This window comes from Peromyscus leucopus, chromosome 8b, assembly GCF_004664715.2.
Source record: "Peromyscus leucopus breed LL Stock chromosome 8b, UCI_PerLeu_2.1, whole genome shotgun sequence".
Taxonomy (NCBI): Eukaryota; Metazoa; Chordata; class Mammalia; order Rodentia; family Cricetidae; genus Peromyscus; species Peromyscus leucopus.
Window position 1 is genome coordinate 34881654 of NC_051086.1, and position 21544 is coordinate 34903197.

Consider the following 21544-nt stretch of genomic DNA (forward strand, 5'->3'; position numbering starts at 1 on the left):
CTCACCCTCCGGCAGAACAGCTACGAGTCGCCAAGCTGACCCAGGATCAGCTCTTGCCCGGAGAAGGGGGGTGTCTCAGGTCCCAGGGATGGGCGGGAAGGGACCGTGGGGAGCCACAAGTCTGCTCCCAGGCGGGGAGTGGGCGTGCTGAGAGCCGCTCCGCAGGCGCAGGCAAGTGGGTGGGAAGGAGGGAGGGAGAGGGAGGAAGGAGGTGAGCCGGGAAGATGCCACTGCCGGGGGCGGGGCGGGGCCGGGGATCCGGCGGAGGGACTGCAGCAGTGCTTGGTGGGGGCGGGGGCTGCAATGTCACTCATTTTGGGGTCAGGTGCGTGTGTTCCAGGCAGGGCCCGTCACTTGCCCACTGCTCCTAGGTCCCACCCAGAGTGTAAAGGCGGAGGGCAGGGAGCTGCAGAGTAGTCCCCAAAGCGGGACGCGAACCCGTAGAGTTGGGAGAAGGTAAACAAGGGCCACGCCCCCTGCCGTCGCCCCGCGAGCGCGCACCCGCCGCTCCGGCCGTCGCCGGTACATTTCCACTCTAGCAGCGCCTCTCCCCCGCCGGACTCCCGCGCAGCGCAGCCCCAAACAGCTGCCGTTCCCTACCCCAGTACGCACCCAGGCTACCTGGGCTGCGCATCCTGCACTCACCTGGGAAGGTTGTCCCCCGCCCCTCAAAAAGAGAGAAAAAAAAAAAAAACCAACTAATTTGTGCAATGCCTCTGAGCCCAGGAACCGAGCATGCTGCCCCCGCGTGCAGCGCCCGCGTGCACCCAGCCTGGAAAGGGGGCGCAGGGCGGAGGCGGTGGCCCCCGGAAGGTGTCTAGGACTGGACCGGCTGCACGTGAGCCCAGCGCGGGGTCATGTGCATCGGCTCAGCCCGGTTCGGCACCCGGACGTGCTGCGTATCAACAAAATGAAACTCGGGGAGCCAGAAGGGCAGAGATAGCTCCGGGTTTCCCGTGCCCCAGTGCCCCGCCGCTCGGCCTCCCCACCCCGCACACCCCGGTCGCGCCGCAGCCCCTCGGGCCGGCCGGAGCCCGCGAGGCAAGTTGCAGCCCCAGCAGCCCCCCACCCGCACGCGCCCCCTCGCCGGCCCAGGGGCTCTTTGCCGCAGTCATTAATAAAGAAGGTCGCCAGGCTCACCCTTCCAAAAGTTGTTGCATGCGCCCCTCTCAGCCTCCCCGCACTGTACTCTTTAAAACACGGCTGACCAACATGCGCAATCTCTCTCCCCAGTGCTGTGCGTCCCCCCACCCCCCGCGCTGGCTTCCTAGAACAGGCAGCCAGCAAGAGAGAGAGGGAGCGAGTGAGCAAGAGAGAGAGAGGGAGCGAGGAGCACTGGCAGATCTGTTGCAAAAAAAAAAAAAAAAAAAAAAAAAAAAGCCCACAAAATAATGCTGTGGAGATGCGCAGGGCCCATCCGCCGGGGGCTGGCTCTTACCTTGCTCCGCGGTGCCCTCCCGAGGGGCGCTGCCCTCGGCTACGCGCCGCGGCGGGGGCCGGCGCGGGAAGGATGCTCCCGAAGCCAGGAGCTCCTGGGGCCGGCGCGGGAGGGCGGGGGGCGCGCATCCATCCGGGGTCGTGGCGAGGGAGGCGACCGGGCCGCGGCGTCCCCAAGCCCCGCACCCCTGCTGAGAAGACGGTCAGCCCTCCATCCCAGAGCTGGTGCCTCTAGGAGTGGGCGCAAAGTAACTCCATGGACGCTACTCACCCCCCCAAAAAAAATAGCCTCCAACTGCGATGGCCGCGGTCGGCACCATTCACCAACCCCCTGTGTATGTTTCTGTTTCTTTTTAAACCAAGACTTCCTTGTGATCTCTTTAGAGGAGAAAAAAAAAAATGTGTTGGGGTGGGGGTGGGGTGGGGGCGGGCAGGAGGAGAGGGAGGGGGAGTAGCCACTTTTTTCTAATTCACTCGGATCTCCGCTCCCGGAACCCCCCCGCCGTGTCCCCCCCCCTCCCCGCCCAGTTGTTTGGCTCCGGCGACAGTCCCAGGTAGCGTTGCGGGGCCCCCCCCGGGGGGGTGCACTGCACGGTCCCCCGCCCGCTTGCACGCGGGCCCGGACTCCTCGTGGACTCTGGGGCGCCCCCAGCCCGCCCTGTCCCCAGGGCCGGGCCCGAGCGCCGGCTGAGCCCGTGCAAGTCCCATCAGGTCGGCTCACACTTCACACACTCACACACATACCCCGCCCCTCCACTCGCTCACTCACACTTTCTGCTCACACCCCGCCCCCTTCGCGCCCCAGACCCAGGCGGAGCCCCCCGCAACCTTTAAAAAAAAAAAAAAAAAAGCAAGCTTATACTTAAAAAAATCTTTTGGCGCCATATTAATGACGTACTTAAAATTTGCCATTTCTCCCTGCGTCAAAAAGACGTTTCTTTGCAAATAACAGCCTGGAGGCGACACTCGCGGAGGAAACGAGGCTTGCACGGAGTACCCCGCCCGCCCAACCCCCCCGGACTCCGGTGCTGGAAGACCCTCGCCCTCCGCCCGGTTTCGGAATCACTGGTTTTAAAATCGGAATCGAATAAATCGCGTGGCGTATTTTGCAGCGCCAGAAGTGAGCAGAAAGTGCTGGCAGGAGTGCAGGGGAGGGGCGCGCATGGGGCTGGGGGGAGGGGGCGCGGTCTCCTCCCCCCCACCCACACCAAATGCAAACTAGCATCCCAGGCAGGGAAACTTGAAATTGTGGGCGACCTCCGGAAGAGAGGGGCTGCCGTAGAGGGGGGGTCCCTTCTTGGGCTCGTTGCCCCCTCCCCCTCACGGGTGCCTCCTGGCGCCCAGGGCTGCCCTGCATTTCCGGGGGGGGGCGTTGAGGCGCGCTGTGATGGGTGGGTGGCTAACAGGGTGGCAGCACGTCTTAGCCTCAGGCGGAGTTTGCCCCCGGGAACCCCCTTCCTTCTGCCTCGTGCCTCTTACATTAACTGCAAAGGGTTAAAAACCGAGGGGCAACTTCCCAGGGCTGGTACTTGGCGGAGAAGCGGGGCGCCCCTCTCCCCACCCTCTCCTCCTTGCCCCTCCTCCTCCGACTCCACTTCCCGACTTGACCTTGTGGTGCACAAACAGTGCTCTCCAATCCTCGCAGTTTCTGGAAGAAGAGCCTGCGCTCGCCAGGCGGGCGGGCTGTCGGGCGGCTAGCCGGCAGTGGCGGAGCCTTGGGTCGGTTCCCTGAGCTGCGGGCCACACCCACCCAACCCGCTGCGCCCCGGGAGCTCACCTTCTCTCTAGGAAGGAAAAGGGCAGGCCTCCTGGATGGGTAGGCACGTGGGGGGCAACCTTCTGCCTCCTGGGAATGCTCCAGCTGGGGAGGTTGGCTGGCTTTGGGCTGAGGTTTGGGGAAGCCTGGCTCAGCATCCCCAAACCTTCTCTTCCTTGCCAACGTTTTTTGCCCCCTCCGAGATAATACAATGATTTTTTTTTCTTCCCAACTCACCTTTGTTTTTGAAGGCAGGTGGATGGGTTTTAAATCCCTTTCCCTCTCCAAGACTGAAGGTTGTTTATTTTTCCTTTCCCTCCAACCCCCCCCTTGCATGGAAAGATAAATATTCAATTTACATAAGATGACATTTATGTGACAATTAAGAAGATTCCCCGATGGAATGTTGTGAACACATTTGCTTATAGGAGAAATAAATCTAATAATAAACAAACTCATAACAGCTCGAATCCTCTGACGGGGAGGTTGTCTGTGCAACAAAGAGGGACATGATGGATGCTGAAATAAGCGTTTTCTGCAATGAGAGAGAAATAGGAACTCAGAGGGGGCCCCCAGAATTTCTCTTGTTTGGCCTTCATTCACAAAGTTTGAAGAGGCTTGTTTGGCAAGGGGTGGGGCTCGTTATCACTTCACAGTTAGCCCTGGCTAGGCTCTGGTTCTCCATGGTCCATGGAGAAGATTTTCCCAGGCCAAGGTCAATGTCTGCTAACAGGTGTTGCAGGCTGGGAGTGTCTAACAGCACAGTTAATGGCTGCTAATTCCCTTTCAGAAGGCTGTGTGACACAGGCCAATAAATACATCTCTCTGGATCTGTTTTTCACCTTGGTAAGCTGAAGGTTCCAGAGACCACATGTGCACATACACATGTATATACATACGTAAATTTACATCCTGGATGAGTAAGGCAGGACCTGGTTAAGAGTGCACAGCGTACCTGAGTGCCTTGCAAGTGTTTTCTTTTTTATAATCTCTTTGTTTTTTTAAATTATTTTTAATTATGTGTAGGTGTATGTGCACCTACTTTTAGTTATGTGTCAGCACGTGGGCAGGTGCACATGAATGCAAGGTGAGGCAGGCCGGAGGCATAGGATGCCCTGTAGCTGCAGTTACAGATGGTTGTGTGCCACGTGATGTGGGTGCTGAGACCTGAACTCAGGTCCTTTGGAGGAGCAGCAAGTGTTCCTGACCACTGAGCCACCTCTCCGGCCCCGACTTTTTGGACTTGCTGTTGTTGGTAATGATTGAGCCCAGGGCTTTGCCCGTTCTAGGTGAGAACAAGAGGACAATATGCTGTCTGTCTTTCCTCTGAGGATACATACAGGAACTCCCAGTGTGGGCAGAAAGAAGACTAGAAGAAGAAACTAGGAAATAATGAGCTGCGTGGTCAAGGTCCTGACAACAGTGCCAGCCATCAGTCCTGGATGTCGGGAGAGGCACAGTGTATAGAGACAGAGTCTAAAGGGACCCACGCACAGGTTTGGTCAGTTCTTTGGGATTCTATGCAGGACAGGACAGGTTGTTTCTCCTGGCCGTCGGGAGCCCATGAACTGGAATGGGAAAATGTCTTGGCAAGGAACTATAAAATGACCCAGAGAGATGGTAGAGGGAAGGAATGAGCATCTGCTTCCTACTGTGCCCTCTATGGAAGCTATTCTATTTCTTCCTCACAAAAGCCCATCTACCCTGTTCAGAAAGACGTTGGTAACTCAGCAGTAATCCCATAGCCAGCGGTGGTGAATGGACACCTAAGTCCAGATGACCTTGACCCCAGTGTGGCTGCCCTTTGCCGCACACCAGAAATAAAAAGTAGCATTGTTATATAGCCTGTGGTTGATCTTAGCAAGAACACCTCCTCTATTTAGTCTTTGTCGTAGCTCTCTAACTGGGGGCTGGATCAGGCCCCCCTAAAGAGTCCTTAGGAAACACCGCTGGGTTAGGACCAAGAACCCCTCTAGTTTTTGCCTTTCCCACAGCTCTGTGCTATTGTCCAAGATGAACCTTGGAAGTGTTAACAGAATGATAACAATGAAGCTAATTTTAATTCCATCATCGTCATTAAAAGTCTCACAAGCCACTCAATAACTCTTTTGGAAAAAGTGATGAGAAATGGCTTGTGGAGACGGCATCTTTTGTTTGTTCGTTAGGTACTGCGGACATAGGCTCAAGTGAAAGGATCGGAAATGCTCCGTCTCTTTGGTACCTACTTTCGGGGAGACAGAGACACACAGCTGAATTAAACAAATAGGAAATTTGTTTAGCCAGGCATCATGGCTCACATCTGTAATCTCAGCCCTTGGAAAGCTGAGGCGGGAAGATTGCCAAGAGTTAAAAGCTAGCTAGCCTGGGCTACACAGCAAATTCAAGCCAGCCAACGCAGCAAAATGACACAGCAGTGAGTGAGCCACAAGTAGCCCTCACCCAAAAACATGGAAAAGGAGGAAAAGGAATTTTTTTTTTAAAGTTACATTCTAGTTTTTACTATGCATATGCGTGTGCCTGTGTGAGTGCAGGTGCTTGTGGAGACCAGAAGAGGGGGTGAGATAGCCTAGAGCTGGAGTTACAGGCTTTCTAACATTGACTTGAATTCTAGGAACAAAACTCTGGTCCTCTGCGAGAACAATATGATACCTTTTTGTTTTGTTTTTCGAGACAGGGTTTCTCTGTGTAGCTTTGGAGCCTGTCCTGGATCTCACTCTGTAGACCAGGCTGGCCTCGAACTCATCAATATGATATCTTAATGGCTGAGTCATCTCTCCAGCCCTGGAAATAAATAAATAAAAAGTTTAAGGTAGGATCTCACTGAATAATCAAGTGAGCCCAGGCTGGTCTCAAATTCTCTGCAATCCTTACATCTCAGGCTCCCAAATGCTTGGATTACCGGTGTGTGGCGATACGTTCGTAGGCAATTGCTACAGTGAAAAATTGAATTGGAAAGCAAAACAGCACAGGGGCACAACTGTAATTTTTTTGAGATTTATTTTTATGTGTATGGATGTCTTACCTGCATGTATGTGTGTGTTTCATGTGTGTGCCTTGCCTGCAGAGGCAAGAAGGAGGCGTCAGATCTAGGGGTACCATTTTAAATTGGATGGTCTCAGAAGATGGCTGGTGAAGAGTGAGCTGTATGTTGGGTGTGTGTGTGGGGGGGGTAGTGTTCTGGAGTTTAGGGATGCTCCCTTCCATAGGTCTGTGGGTAGAATTCAGGAGGCCTGAATTTTGATAGGAAAAAAGGTCACATCTTCATTTCCATCAATAAAAAGCGTGTCCTTCAATTATAAGTCTTCACTATTAGCTGCACCTGTGACATTGTTGCTGGTGAAAATCACAAGTATTTTCATACTCCATACCGTTGTTACTAATACCCTAAAATACCATTACACATCACTACTTCAAATTATGCTGCTCTTGTAATTTAATAAAGCGCACATACTGGTATGTTACACATTTTGAAGATATCTTGAGAGTTATATTTCAATATGATCAGGTTTCTTCATAATTCATGTAACTTATTTCAAGGGCTGTGGGCTGGTGGCTCTCACCCTACTGTCCTGCTACCTAGGGGGCTGATGGAGAAGGACCAGGAGTCCAAGGTCATCCCTGACTACATAGTAAATTTGAGGTCACCCTCAGCTACCTAAGGTCCTGGATTCAACTCTCAGTATTGCAAAAACAATAATAAGGCTTTAAACTCAAGAGGAATCCATGGGTCTCAGAGTACTTGAGGCCATGGCACAGACAAGGCTAGGGCTCTAGCATGTAGATGCCCTTGGACAAGAGTGTGCTGCCTGTAAAGGATTAGATTTTATAGGGCCTTGTGCAACCTTGTCAGGGACTTGGCCTCTGCTGGAGTGGCATGGAGGGTTTTGAGCAGAGGAATGTCACAATCTGACACTAGATTTTACAGGTCACTTGGCGTCACATGGGGAGCAGAATGCAAGCTCAAGGCTGAAGCAGGAAGAGCGTTTAGGATGGCGGATGCTACCTTGGACCAGAGCAGTAGCAGTGATAATTCTTGAGGTGGGAGGGTTCTGTATATAGTTTAACAGAATTTACTGATGAAATGAGAAAGTTTAGGAAATCAGAAGGGCTGGTGGGGAGGCTTACTGGGGAGAGGCACTTTCAGCCAGCCCTCTACCCAAATTCAATTTCCTGAATGTACTTGGTGGAGGGAGAAAATCAGCTCCTGCATGTTGTCCTCTGACTTCCACACACCTGCTGTGGCTTGTGCATGCCCATGCATACCCCCACACACCCATATTCATACAAATAAATGATAATATAATTTAAATTTTGTTTTAAATAAAGGAACAACTACAAGAATTTTGTCTTAAGCCAATGGGAGGATGAAGTTGCTGTTTCCTAGGATGGAGGAAATAGAAGGAGGAGGTTGGAGGAGGAAAGGGGGCTCCTTTTTGGACATATAAAGCTTGAGGTGCCTGTTGAACATCCAGCTTTAGGCTTCTCATAGGCAGCAGACATAGCAGTGGGGGCCAATGGATGCTGTTTAAAGCTGTAGGTCTCCCTGAGATCATCCAAGAAGTGTGGAAAGGGGAGCATAAGGATGATGTACTTGGGCACTGCAAGGCTAAGAGACCTAGAAAAGGAGGATTCCACAAAGGTATCCTTAAGAAAGTGAGAAAGAAGTCGGGTGGTGGTGGTGGTGGCGGTGGTGGTGGCGGCGGCGGCAGTGGCGGCCGCCCACGCCTTTAATCCCAGCACTTGGGAGGCAGAGCCAGGTGGATCTCTGTGAGTTCAAGGCCAGCCTGGGCTACCAAGTGAGTCTCAGGAAAGGCGCAAAGCTACATAGAGAAACCCTGTCTCGAAAAACCAAAAAAAAAAAAAAAAAAAAAAAAAAAAGAAAGAAAGAAAGTGAGAAAGAAGGGACTGAGGATGTAGCTCACTTGTAGAGTGCTTGCCTGGCACACACAAAGCCCTGGGTTCGATCCCTAGCCTCATATACACCAATGTGGTGGTGAGTGTCTGTAATACTAGCACTTGAAGGGTGGAGGTGGAAATTCTGGGTAATCTTCAGCTGTATACTGAGTTTGAGGCCAGCCTGCGCTACATGAGACCCTGACTCATAAATAAAATAAATCTAGAAACAAAATAGTTTAAGAAGCATCCAGAGAAATGGGAGGAAAGTTGTGAAAGCTCAGTGCACCAAGCTGCTGAAGGATCAGATAACATTTGATTGTGAAGCTGGGCATGGTGGTGCAGGCCTTTAATTCCAGCAACTCTCTACGTGTCTGAGGCCAGCCTGGTCTACATAGGGACTTCCAGGCCAGCTTGGGTTACTTAGGGAGACTATCTTTTTTTTTTTTTTTTTTTTTTTTTTTTTTTTTTTTTTAAGAAACTAGCTTTTTCTTTTCTTTTCTTTTCTTTTCTTTTCTTTTCTTTTTTTCTGGAGCTGAGGACCAAACCCAGGGACTAGGGACTAGGCAAGCGCTCTACTACTGAGCTAAATCCCCAACCTGGGAGACTGTCTTAAAAAAAAAAAAAAAGCCAGGAATGATTGTGCATGCCTTTAATCCCAGCACTGGAGAGGCCAGAGGCAAGCAGATATCTGAGTTTGAGGCCAGCCTGGTCTACACAGAGTTCCAGGACAGCCAGGGGTACACAGAGAAACCATATCTCAAAAAAACAAAAGCAAAAACAAAAACAAATAAACAAAAACCCAGAACATAAAAATCTTAAGGTTCAGAACCATGGAGGTCACTGGTGATCTTGACAACAGTAAAGTGAAGCAAGAAAAAACTTGACTGGGTTGTCAAGAGTGGCCAGGGGCTAGGGGCACTGCTCAATAAGAAGCAAAAGGGTCAGAAGTTCAAGGTCAGCCTCAGTTATATAGAGTGTTCAAGGCTAACCTGGGTTAAATGAGTCTCTCTCTCTCTCTCTCTCTCTCTCTCTCTCTCTCTCTCTCTCTCTCTCTCTCACACACACACACACACACACACACACACACAAAGGTGCAGATTTCAACAGCCTGGGCTTGCTTTCTGGCATACACATATGGTATATATTTCTGGCCTGATACTCGTGGTTTTTCAATAGGCAGGTCTAAGACAGGGCGCAGAGATCTCTAGCTCTATATTCTCAATGATCGCTTAGTTGTTCTTTCTGGGTTTTTGAGCTAGAGTCATACACTGTGGCCCAGGTTGGCCTAGGATTACTATGTAGCACAAGATATCCTTGAACTTGCAGTAATCCTCCTGCCTCAGTCTCTCACTTGCAATGATTATAGACTTGAGTCACCACACTTGCCTTACTTGATCATTATTTTTTTCTCTTTATTTATTATTATTATTATTATTATTATTATTATTATTATTATTGATACAGGATCTTGAGTGGCCCATGCTGGCCTTGAACTTGCTGTGTAGCTGAGGATGACCTTGAACTTTATATTTATTTATCATTTTTCAACACAATTTTTATATGACTTGACCTTCAACTTCTGATTCTCCTGCCTCTACCTTTGGAGTGACTAGGATTATAGATATGGGCCACCACACAGGGCTGGGAATTGAATCCAGAGTAGCATACATGCTAGGCAAATACCCTAGCAACTGAGCCACATCCCCCACTTCTACCCCCACCCCATCCCCCACCCTTACCTGGTGGTTCTTTTTTTCCCCAGGATTCACTTATTCTATGTTTATGTATGTTTTTATGTATACCATGTGCATGCCTGATGTCCACTGAAGTCAGGAGAGGGTTTCAACTCCCTTGGAACCAGAGTTTCAGATGGTTGTAAACCACCGTGTGGGTACTGGGAACTGAACCCAGGTCCTCTGCATGAACAGTGGGTGTTCTTAACCACTGAGCCATATCTCCAGCTTTCTTACCTGGTCATCCTTGATGCTCTTGCCTGTGAACCATCCTTTATGAAGCCCGGAGTTTGTGTACATGATGTCACACACTGGCTTGGCACTCAGTAATTGCTCATTAGACAATAGATGTTCTTCCAGGAGTCTTTACTGAGAACACAAAAATCCTCTAAAATAATTTGCAATTTATGTCCAGAAGCAGAGGTCCCCTGTACCCTAAGTGCTTTAATTGAAAAGAAAAGTGTAAGATTTGTTCAGCGTTCATGCACTGAATATTTATTGAGTGCCTGCTATGTTCCAGGCAACATTCAAGGGCTGGAGAGACAAACTCTGACTCAGTCGTTTGTCTGAGTCATCAAGGTAGGCAGAAAGAGCAGCAGATGCGCCAGCCACAGTTGCCAGCAGCCTGCCTCCAGAGGACGGGGTGGGGTGAGAAGTCCTGCGAGGGCTCCAGGCTGACAGTCCACTCATCTGGTGCTGGGGCAGTGTCTGTTCAAAGATAAAAAAGGGCACGGATGACCGGGAGCTTCTTTAAGGAAGGGTCTGACTCACGAAGCTTGGGGAAGGCTTGAGAGTCTATGGTTCTCATCAGCCTCCAGCAGCTCCCTTCAGCAGCAGCACAGGTCGCCCTTGAAATTGAATGGGTGTAGAGGTCAGAAAGCCAGAACTCAGCTCTTTCCTTAGGGCTCCTGAAGCATTTGTGGGAGTCCTGTGGGGAAAGGAGGCTCCCCTGTGGAGAGTGAATCTGTGAAGGTACTTGTTATACAGATACAAATAAGCTTTGCTCTTCTTTCTTTCTTTCTTTCTTTCTTTCTTTCTTTCTTTCTTTCTTTCTCTCTCTCTTCTCTCTTCTTCCTTCCTTCTTTTCTTCCTTCCTTCCTTCCTTCTTTCTTTCTCTCTCTCTCTCTCTCTCTCTCTCTTTCTTTCTTTCTTTCTTTCTTTCTTTCTTTCTTTCTGTCTGTCTTTTTTAAAGACAGCCTCACTATGTAATGTAGCCCTGTCTGGCCTCAAAGTCAGATATGGTCTCCCTCTGCTTCCCAACTCCTGGAATTAAAGGCACAGTCCATCACTTCTGGCTTTTTTTTCCCCTTGAGACAGGATATTATGTAACCTAGGCTGGCCCTGAACTCTTGGTGTAGTTGTGGATGACTTTGAACTTCTGATCCTCCTGCTTCTACTTTCCCAGTTCCCAAGTGCTGGAACTGTAGGTATGTGACACTGTGTGTGGTTTAATGTGCTGGGGACCAAACCCAGAGCTCTGTGCATGGTAGCAGGTGCTCTGCCAACTGAGCAACAGTCCCTGTCTTCATATTTGCTTTTATCAACATTTCTAGAATTCTCTCGTTCTCTTCTGCCTAGCGTCAGTCCTGTGAGGTGGCTTTATCCGAAGGATGATTATCATGCAGTCCATTGCTCATTCAATGAATGTCTACTCTGGAGTACCTACTGTGTGGCAAACAGACCTTCAGAAGATGACAAAGTCAAAAGCCTGGTGGACGCTACAAAGAAAGTCCAGCTGGGGCTTGGAACAGAGTGAAAAGCCACTCAGGGCTGTTTGTGGCTAAAGATTCTGCTACCTTGGCAAGAGCTGAACTTGGCTTTGCCTGGGTGTGCGACAGGGCATGGCTGGGAGAGGCCCCCTCCGCGGCTACGGTCAGTCAGTTCAGACATGGTTCTGACCAGTCCCAGGAGATGTCTGGATAATGTGCCAGCCGGGCCACCTGTCCCTTCTCATCTTCTCAGACCCAGCCCATTGGCCACAGATGGCAGAGGGCAGTGGAGATCCCTGGGGCTTCCAGATGCCTCTCCAGACCTGGCAGCGGCCAGTAACTCCTGTCAAATCAGCGCCTGCCCAACCAGAGTCCAAGTGTGAGATGCCCCACTCTGAGCTGAGGGGATCAGCCTCACCCAAGAGCCACCAGGAACCCGAGGTACTGATTCTAAGTCAAGCTGAGTAGTGTAAGCACAAGTCCTTCACCCCTCCCATTGCCGGACCCTCAGCCTCCCCCATGCTCAGGCACAGGGCAGCGGCTGGCCCTCTTAGCAATAGCTCACCTTCAGGGCCTCTCACAGGCTCAGGGTGCAGCTGGTGGGTACAGGAGTTACATAGCATGTACAAAGCCCTGACTTTGAACCCTAGCACCACATACACCAGGCCTGGTGATGAGCACCCACAATCTCAGCACTTGGGATGTGGAGGCTTGAGGCGTTCAAAGTCATCCTCACCTACATAGTGAGTTCAAGGTTGAGACCCTGTCTCAAACAAAGAAAGAAAAATGGTAAAAACGTTGTCTTGGAAAACTCGGGTTTAAATGGTCAAAAGAATTTCTTTCCTTTCCTTTTCTTTTCTTTTCTTTTTTTTTTTTTTTTTTTTTTTTTTTTTTTTTTGAGGCAGGTCTCACTATGTGGGACTTGCTGTCCTGGAATTCACTGTGAAGACCAGTCTAGCCTTGAACTCACAGAGATCCTTGGTTTCTGCCTTGGGGGGGGGGGCGGGGGGGGGGGGGGCAGGGATCAGAGGTGTGTACCACCACACCCCACCAGAGAGAGTTTCTTGAGATCATACAGATGGAGTATTCCTCCATTTTTCATTTCTGTAACAAAGTACGCTTGGCTTGGGGATGTCGCTCAGTTGGTGGATTGTTTGCTTAGTGTACACAAGGCCCTAGGTGTTAGCCTCGACACTGCAAGAAAAAAAAAGTTGACATAGTTATAGCTCTGGAGGCTCAAGGCCATGGTGCCAGCCTCAGTGTGGCACTGGTGGGAACCTCGAGTCTGACGGCAACATGGGGACAGGAATTCTGTGAACTGGGAGCGATCACACGTCTAGAAATAGGGAAGGAAGTCAGGGCAAGCTCAGGGCTATATGGCAACACACTGTTTGGAGAACTTGCTGTGGGAGACAGCGGTCCCTTCGGAGGACAGGCTCCCCAGGGGCCCACACACCTCCCGCCAGGGCCCAATCTCTTGCAGGTTCCATCACCTCCCACATCAGCATGCCAGGGACTGAGCTTCCGACCCATGAATCCTTGGGGGATGTGCCACTTGTAAACCGTAGCTGATGTCGAGTCAGATGGGACAGGGAGGGGGAAAGCTGTTCTGGAGAGGCCAGTGGTGTCTGCCTGGGACACTGCAGTGCAGTAGGATATCGGGCAGAATAATCTTGGAGGGTTCTCCTGAGGAGGGGAATGCCCTTCATTCGGGAAAATACATCAGGAGCCTTCTGGCGTGAAGTCAGTGGCTCTTCAACTTGGGAGGTAGAGGTGAGAATACGCAGTCTTACTCCTAGCAGTCTCTTCCGGGGAGACCCCCTGACAGGAGCGCAGGAGGCCTGTCTAGGAGGGCGAACCAAACAGAACTCAGTGCCAACGGAACAAGGTGCCAAGGAAAGGAGCGGCCTTAGGTACTTCTGGTGTGGAGAAAGACCTAAAATTGTGATAAGTGAGGCTGGAGAGGTGGCTCAGTGATTACGAGCACTGGCTGCTCTCACAGAGGACCCAGCACCCACATGGTGGCTCACAACCATCTCTTACTCCAGTTTCAGGGAGTGGGAATGCCTTTTTCTCACCTGCCTGGGCACCAGATGCACAAGCGGTACACAGATATACATCTAGGCTAGCTGTAGGCAGATTAGCTGCCTACCCCAGTTCCTAGGCAAGTTCTAGAAAGTACTTTGACATCCAGACCGGGCAGGAAAAGCACATGGCAGATGAGACAGGGGGCCGCCTGGGCAGTGCAGACTGCCCTGGACAGTGTCTGTCCCTAGACACTCCCTTCCTTGTGTCCCTGATCCCCAACTGCTCTTGGAGCTTGAACAAAGTCCAGGAGCTATTTGTGTGCCGTCCCTGATGGACAGACATTCCTTGAGGGAAGCAGGCACTAGAGGCCCGAGGGATGGCTGAGCAGGTAGAGAAACTCTCTGCCAAGCCCAGTGACCTGAGTTCAAATCCGTCCTGAGTTCAAGGTTGTCCTGGGCCACAGAGCAAGTTCAAGTCCAGCCTAGGCTATGTGAGACACTGTCTTAAAAAAAATAAAGTAAGATTAAAAAAAAGATCCTTGGGCTGGCGGCGAGGGGTGTGAAGGAGAGAGCTATGTGGTAGGAGGGAACTGGTTCACTCAGGTTGTCTTCTGACCTCCACATGAATGTCTTGGCGAGTGTATATGGCGTCCCCGCCCCCTCGTATTTAAAAGAGAGAAAGTGAGAGAGAAACAGGATACAAGCTGAAGTAGGGCATAAGTTGCTGCGCACACGTGTCTGCTCGGTGTGTGAGGGGCAGGGAGGGGAGGGGAAGAGAAAGGAAGCCTGAGAGGAGATGTGCTGTGGGGGCTGAAGGGAGGCAAAGGGTACTCGTAAGCACGCATTTGTGTCTGCCCGTCATCCGCACATGCCCACACGAACCTACGGCCACGTCTCTGGAGTCCCCATCTTCTTGTGCTATTTATCCAGACAACCTAAAAATAATTTCCGTCCAGCTTCGGATTTGATGCACAGGATGCTTGCCTAGCATTATACACTTTTCTACCCACATTTTAATCTAAGATCAACATCCAGTTCAAGTGAGTCTGCATTATTTATGCACAGTGGGCGAGAGGCAGCCCAGAGCAGCCTGGAGTAAGTCTGTAGAAGAATGGTCCTGCCAGGGTTGGTGGGGTGGCATCTCTGTAATCCTAGTGCTCGGGAGGTTGAGGCAGGGTGGTTTGCTGTGAGTCTGAGGTCAGCATGGCTTACAGACCCGTGTCAAAAAAGAAGGAAAGAACGGTCCTTATGAAGACGAGACAGCGTGCTTGGGTTGATGATGACGGTATGAAAGAGCGCCCTGAGGTCAGCAAAAGGTTCAGGAGGAAAAGGCACTTTAAAAAAAAAAATTACCTATTTATTTTACATCCTGGCTGCAGCCTCCCCCACATCCTCCCCTCCTAGGCCCTCTCCCCCTTGCCCTCCCCTCAATCCCATCCCTAACCCCCTCCTCTTCCATCCCCATCCAGGAAAGGGCAGTTTTTCCATGAGTATCAACAAAACATGGCATATTAAGTTGCCACAAGACTAAGCACCTCTCTGTGTATTAAGGCTGGGCAAGGTGACCCAGTATGCAGAGTAGGGTCCCAAAAGCCAGGAAAGAGTCAGCGACAGCCCCTGTTTCCACTGTTAGGAGTCTCACAAGAGGACCAAGCTGCACAACTGTAACATATGTGCAGAGGGCCTAGGTCAGTCCCATGCAGGCTCCCTGGTTGTCTGTGAGCCCCTGAGCCCAGGTTACTTGATTGTGTGAGCCTTTCCATGGTGTCCTTGATGCTTCTGGATCCAACACTCCTTTCTCCTCCTAAGGATTCCTGAACTCCGCCCACTGTTTGGCTGTGGGTCTCTACATCTGCCTCCATCAGTTGCTGGATGGCACCTCTCTGATGACAGTTGGGACAGGCACCAATCTGGTCACAGGAGGTGGCCAGGCCAGTTCAGGCTACTTATTCACTATTGCTAGGAGTCTAAGCTGGGCTGCTCCCCATAGACTCCTGGAAGATTCCCTGTGCCAGGCTTCCACCCTACCCCCCGAAATGCACCCCAGGATCCCCCCTCAGCACTCTCCTCTTCCATGCCAACCCCAACCTGATCGCTCATAGTCCCATCCCCACCTGCCCTCAGTCCACTCAGGAAATCTCTTCTATTCCCCCTTCTCAGGGAGATCTGGGTATCCCCCATGAACTCTCCTTGTTACCTAGTCTCTCTGAGTCTGTGGATTATAGCATAATTATCCTTTATTGTACAGCTAATATCCACTTATGAGTGAATACATACCATGTTTGTCTTTCTGGGTCTGGGTTACATCACTCAGTATATTTTTTTTTCTAGCTCCATCCATTTGCCTGCAACTTTTCTAATATCCTTGTTTTTAACAGCTGAGTAATACTCCATTGTGTATATGTACCACATTTTCTTTATCCATTCCTCAGTTGAGGGACATCTAGGTTGTTTTTGGGTTCTGGCTATTACAAATAATGCTGCTATGAACATAGTCAAGCAAGTGTCCTTGTGGTATGATTGAGTATCCTTTGGGTATATGCCCAAGAGTGGTATAGTTGGGTCTTGTGGTAGATTGATTCACAGTTTTCTGAGAAACTGCCACACTGACTTCCAAAGTGGCTGTTTAAGTCTGCACTCCCACCAGCAGTGGAGGAGTGTTCCCCTTGCTCCACATCCTCTCCAACATAAGCTGTCACTTATGTTTTTGATCTGAGCCATTCTGACAGGTGCAAGGTAGAATTTCAGAGTTGTTTTGATTTGCACTTCCCTGATAGCTAAGAATATTGAACATCTCCTTAAGTGTTTCTCAGCCATTTGAGATTCTTCTGTTGAGAATTCTTTGCTTAAATCTGTATCCCATTTTTAATAAGATTATTTGATTTGTTGATATCTAGTTTCTTTAGTTCTTTATATATTTTGGAGATCAGCCCTCTGCTGTGGATATCACTCTATGTAAATAAAACACTGATGGCCAATGACCAGGCAGGAAGTATAGGCGGGACAAAGAGAGAGGAGAATTGGGGAAACAGGAAAAAGGAGGAGAGAGACTGCAGCCACCGCCAGGAGAAGAGCATGTAGAGACTCTGGTAAGCCACCAGCCACGTGGCAAGATATAGATTTATAGAAATGGGTTAATTTAAGATAAAAAAACAGTTAGCAAGAAGCCTGCCATGGCCATACAGTTTATAAGTGATATAAGCGTCTGAGTGATTATTTTATAAGTGGATTGTGGGACTGCGGGGCTTGGGGAACCTGGAGAGAAGCCCTTCAGCAACAAATGGCGCCCAACGGCTTGAGTTTCCACCTTAAACCTGAGAATATTTAATAACCAATTCTAAACAGAGCCAAAACCAGGTTCCTGCTTCTTGTCTCATATGAGCAGCTAGACGCCGCAAAACGCAGGTTTAAACACTGGCGGGTTCCTGGCGAGTGCGTTTGACCGTCAGTATGGCGGGAATGAGGGGTCTGCCAGAGGCACATTATGCTGTGTAGTAGATTTAGTCTTTACTAGTATTTTTTTAAAAAGGTTTCTGGGCTACATGCTGCTTTGATAAAAGCTTAGACCCACTATTTCTGAGACTTGATGACTCCCAGAGCTGGCGGAAAACGTACCACTGCCATGTTGGGAAGCTGAAGTGGGCGGAGCCAGCAGCCACAGCGCTGTTTCAGGCTTAGAAGGATGCAGTTTAAAGCCAGAGGCTCACAAAAAGACTGATTCAGTTTACAATGTGTGTAAAATATACATAGGCTTGAAAGAGACAAAAAATTAATGTAAAAAGACACGTAAAGATGAATATTACACAGACAATCTGGATTGTGTTGTCTTTGGGATTTTTAACTGCAAAAAAACATTTGATCAAAAAAGATGTTAAATTAAACCAATATGTATATTTTAAAGGTAACTTGACTTCAAAATTTGGATTTAAGGATATGTTGCTTTGGAAAAGAGGTTCTGCTTTTGTTTCCACAGAAAGCCACAGGCTATGGATTTGTTCCAGATTAAGATACATCAGGTTTCACCAGCCAAGACCCCCTGAAAGGTCTCCGATGACACCATGGCCCAGATGATCCAACATCCAGAGCGGTTTCAAGGCAACTGGTTCAAACAATACAGCCTCACGGACTACCCCATAGGTCTAAAATTTTCTTTGCATCCCCATAAGATACAGCGCCCCCCTCCAGCAGGAAGTAGTAAGAGATGCTACGCCCAAATTCCCAAATATACCAAGCTGGCTTTAGAGGTGGAATTGGCTCACTCCCCCTCTAAACCCAGACATATTGCTTTAAAAAAAAAAATGGTTAAGGGATTCTTGTGTCCCAAATCAGAAGAGCCCTCTGGTATGGGACAGAGAAAAACCAATATTTTTATTTAAAACAGGTTGATTATAAATGTGATCTCTTTCTAAAAAAGAAAAGGGGATATGATATATAGGAGGATATGGAGATGATAAGATAAAAGGGTAGATTAATGAACCTACTTTTAAAGAACAACTTGTTTAAAATGTTTTACATTGGTATAGATTTTAGTTTATGTTTAAAATGTTTTACATTGGTATAAATTTTAGTTCATTGATACAAACTTGAAGTTAATTTTGTTATACTGTATATATATATATATATATATATATATTTCTATTCTTGTTTGAGGTATTATGTTTATATAACTCATTTTAAAATTGTAATGGATAATTAAAAAATAGATTAATAATTAGTCATCTATGATAATCATATCTGTAGCCATGTTAGTTAAGTCTTCTAGGTATACATAGATATATTTCAGATAGATAGGTAATCTTCAAACACTTCATAGACCTGGAGAATATGGCATTTAAATAACTTAGAATTCTGTTGACGTGAGACACAATTGCTCCTGGCTGCACCAATTTGATCCCGAGAGAATGTTGGGCTTCTAAGACATTTCCATTTGGAAGTTTGTCTTTTTGGCACAAAATGGCCTACTGGGCAAAGAACTGCCCTTGCCTTGATGGCTGACAGTACAAATGCAATGCTGTCCTTTCTGGACAAACGGGACACAAGGAAAGCGACCACTGTACTCTGCCAAGACAGGGTAAGATGGTCTCTTAAAAATTCCTGCTTCTAAAAATGGTCTGTCAGATACTCTAGACCTGTAGCCAATTTGAATGCACCAACAATGCTGAGAAACATTAGGTGACTGTCCAGGCTGCCAGCTGTCTTGGTCTACTCTTACAAGATTCCCGAAAGTTGCTTGCATCCATCTACCATTTCTCAGGTACCATTATGTTCCTTCTCAGGTCTTTGATGTGGTTGAAGGCTAGATAGTCGTAATTTCATCAGTTATGATAAAAGATAAGTTAGCTATAAAAACCTTAAACTCACAAATATAAGATAGATAGGACATCTTCTTTAATATTGTAACTATAATTCTTGCTCGGTAATTGTTTTGTTATATGTAATTTTACCATGTTAAAGTTAAAACCTTCCTTTTTAAAAAAAGAAGAAAGGGAAGTGCTGTGGATATCACTCTATGTAAATAAAACACTGATGGCCAATGACCAGGCAGGAAGTATAGGCGGACAAAGAGAGAGGAGAATTGGGGAAACAGGAAAAAGGAGGAGAGAGACTGCAGCCACCGCCAGGAGAAGAGCATGTAGAGACTCTGGTAAGCCACCAGCCACGTGGCAAGATATAGATTTATAGAAATGGGTTAATTTAAGATAAAAAAACAGTTAGCAAGAAGCCTGCCATGGCCATACAGTTTATAAGTGATATAAGCGTCTGAGTGATTATTTTATAAGTGGATTGTGGACTGCGGGGCTTGGGGAACCTGGAGAGAAAGCCCTTCAGCAACAGCCCTCTGTCAGATGTCAGCGCGAAGGCTTTGGTTGAGAAGATCTTTGTGTGCGTCGATTACATATGTTCGCTCCTTAAGCTCTCTGAGCCCTAATCTCATTGCTCATATATAGGAAAGGCCTCTCTCTCTCTTCATACATGATGTTTATTCTGATACTTGGCTCCTAATGAGTATATCGGCTGCTATCTGTCGTTTGCGCTTCACCACACGTAGCGTAGCCTGAGAAGACTCTCTCTCGCCTTAGAAGGTTCATTGAGCAGATACCGCGCACATAGAAATTTTGGACCGTAGTGTGAATACTTGAGTGTAGAGACACATAATAGAGAGAGAAAAGATAGACTGGGAGCTGAATCCAGGTGTGTGTGCATAGAGAGACAAAGAAGCTACGCCTAGTGCTCAATTAACTATTACTGAGCCCAAGTATATTCCAGGCCCCGCTATGACGTGATTTTTTACAAAGTCTGCTTTCTGTATTCCAGATTGAACCTGAAGTCGGCGCGCTCTTGGAAGCGTGTGCGAGAGTTAGTAGAAAGATCGAGAGCATGGGTTGTGCACCTCTCCACGCGTGTGTGCAATACTACGATTTCAGTGTCTCCATATCAAGGCAGTGGAAGTGCATACAAGTTGGTGTAGCCTTGGGTTGTGTGATCATGCCTCGTTGGCAGACTTCGGACTTTATAGGTGTAGCATTGAGTGAGAGAGTGAATCATAGACGTAAATGGATTGTGCAGAGAGAGAGAGAGACACAAGTGCTGCCACCCCGTGTCTCCTATCAATAGGTGGAACTACCGAAAAGTCTTGAAGCCTATCGTCTCTCGCTTCATCTCGATGATGGGTTGGCGACACACAAGAGACGCTGCATCGACAGGTCAATATTCACATATAGACAGGCTACGGACATTGGTTGCTGAGAGAGGCATGGCCTCCACGTAGGTTCAAAGACTTCACTCCTCCGACACTTACGTATATAGAGACACGCATCTCATCGATATCTAATATACCCACTCTAGCCCGACCATGATTGCGCTGTCTTACACATCCTCCTGGTCTCTGGTATACACTCCTAGCTCTCAGTGTCCTGCGCCGCGCGTACTTCTCGGCTCACCCTGAACGTAGTACAACCATACCACCACCCACATATAGAGAGAGAGAGAGAAGTGTCACACACGTGCATATGGAGATAAAATCGGAGTGAGAAAATCATAATACTCTCTCAATATCTTTATTCAGTAGTGTTGCTGAGGCTGAGATTCAGAAGGATACAGCCAGCGAGCTCGCTCTCTCGAGGCTGCTCTGCGCATTCACTTCCCAGCACACCACTCGGTGAGTCCGTCACTCACGCCTATCCGCTGAATGAGATACAGGTGCTGGCCCTCTTCTGGCTCCTGCGTGCTCGAGTGAAGCGGAGGCGTTGTATACATGAGAGAGTGAAGAAAGCAAATATACTCAGTGGGAAAAGAGAGAGAGAAAAGAGAAAAAATGTGAAGGAGGTTCATTCAAAGGGCGCGGGCGCCGCAGTGCGTTGGTGAGTCCAGTAGCCCTTTGACATCCAGCCCACTCTGGACTGTGCAGAGCCAGGCCGGATCTCGTGAGTGTCGAGTGCCCAGACGCCTGCGCTACTCAAGTTGAGTTTCCAGAACACGGTTGCCGAGAGAGCCTACACAAAGGTATAACCCATCGCTTCTTCGTGAAAATAATAAACAAAAGACAGAGCGAAACAACAAACACAACAATAACAAGAGAGACCAAGAAAAAAATATAAAAAGAGAGAGAGAGCTAGGAATTTTGAGCGTCTACAGTAGTTACCATACTTTAATCAGACTTCTCTCAGCACACATACTCATAGGATGCAGAGCCAGGCAGGTAATCTCTGTGAGCTCGGAGGCCAGCACTGCGGCTTACCAGTGCAGTTCCAGGAAAGGTGCAAAGCTACACAAAGAAAACCCTGTCTCGAAAAACAACAACAAACAAAAACAAAATACACCGCGGCATTACAAAAGATCAAAAAAAAAAAAACGAATGACAAATATAAGAAAAGACATAATGATAAGCTCTCAAATGCTATAGGTCCTGTAGGCATTAGCGCCATACCTCTCTCTCTCGAGCCAACGTTACAGTACCTCAGCTAACTCAGTGCATGGTGCGGTAAG

General features: G+C 48.6%; 1 protein-coding gene across 1 annotated transcript in view; it reads right to left on the minus strand.

The window, feature by feature from the left end:
* The window catches only part of Jade2 (jade family PHD finger 2), a 51031-nt gene extending 47883 nt beyond the window's left edge, over window positions 1-3148 (minus strand). Inside the window, 1 exon segment of the mRNA XM_028857216.2 lies at window positions 3046-3148. The gene's annotated coding sequence lies outside the window, so the exon portion shown is untranslated.
* Window positions 3149-21544: the final 18396 nt, after the last annotated feature.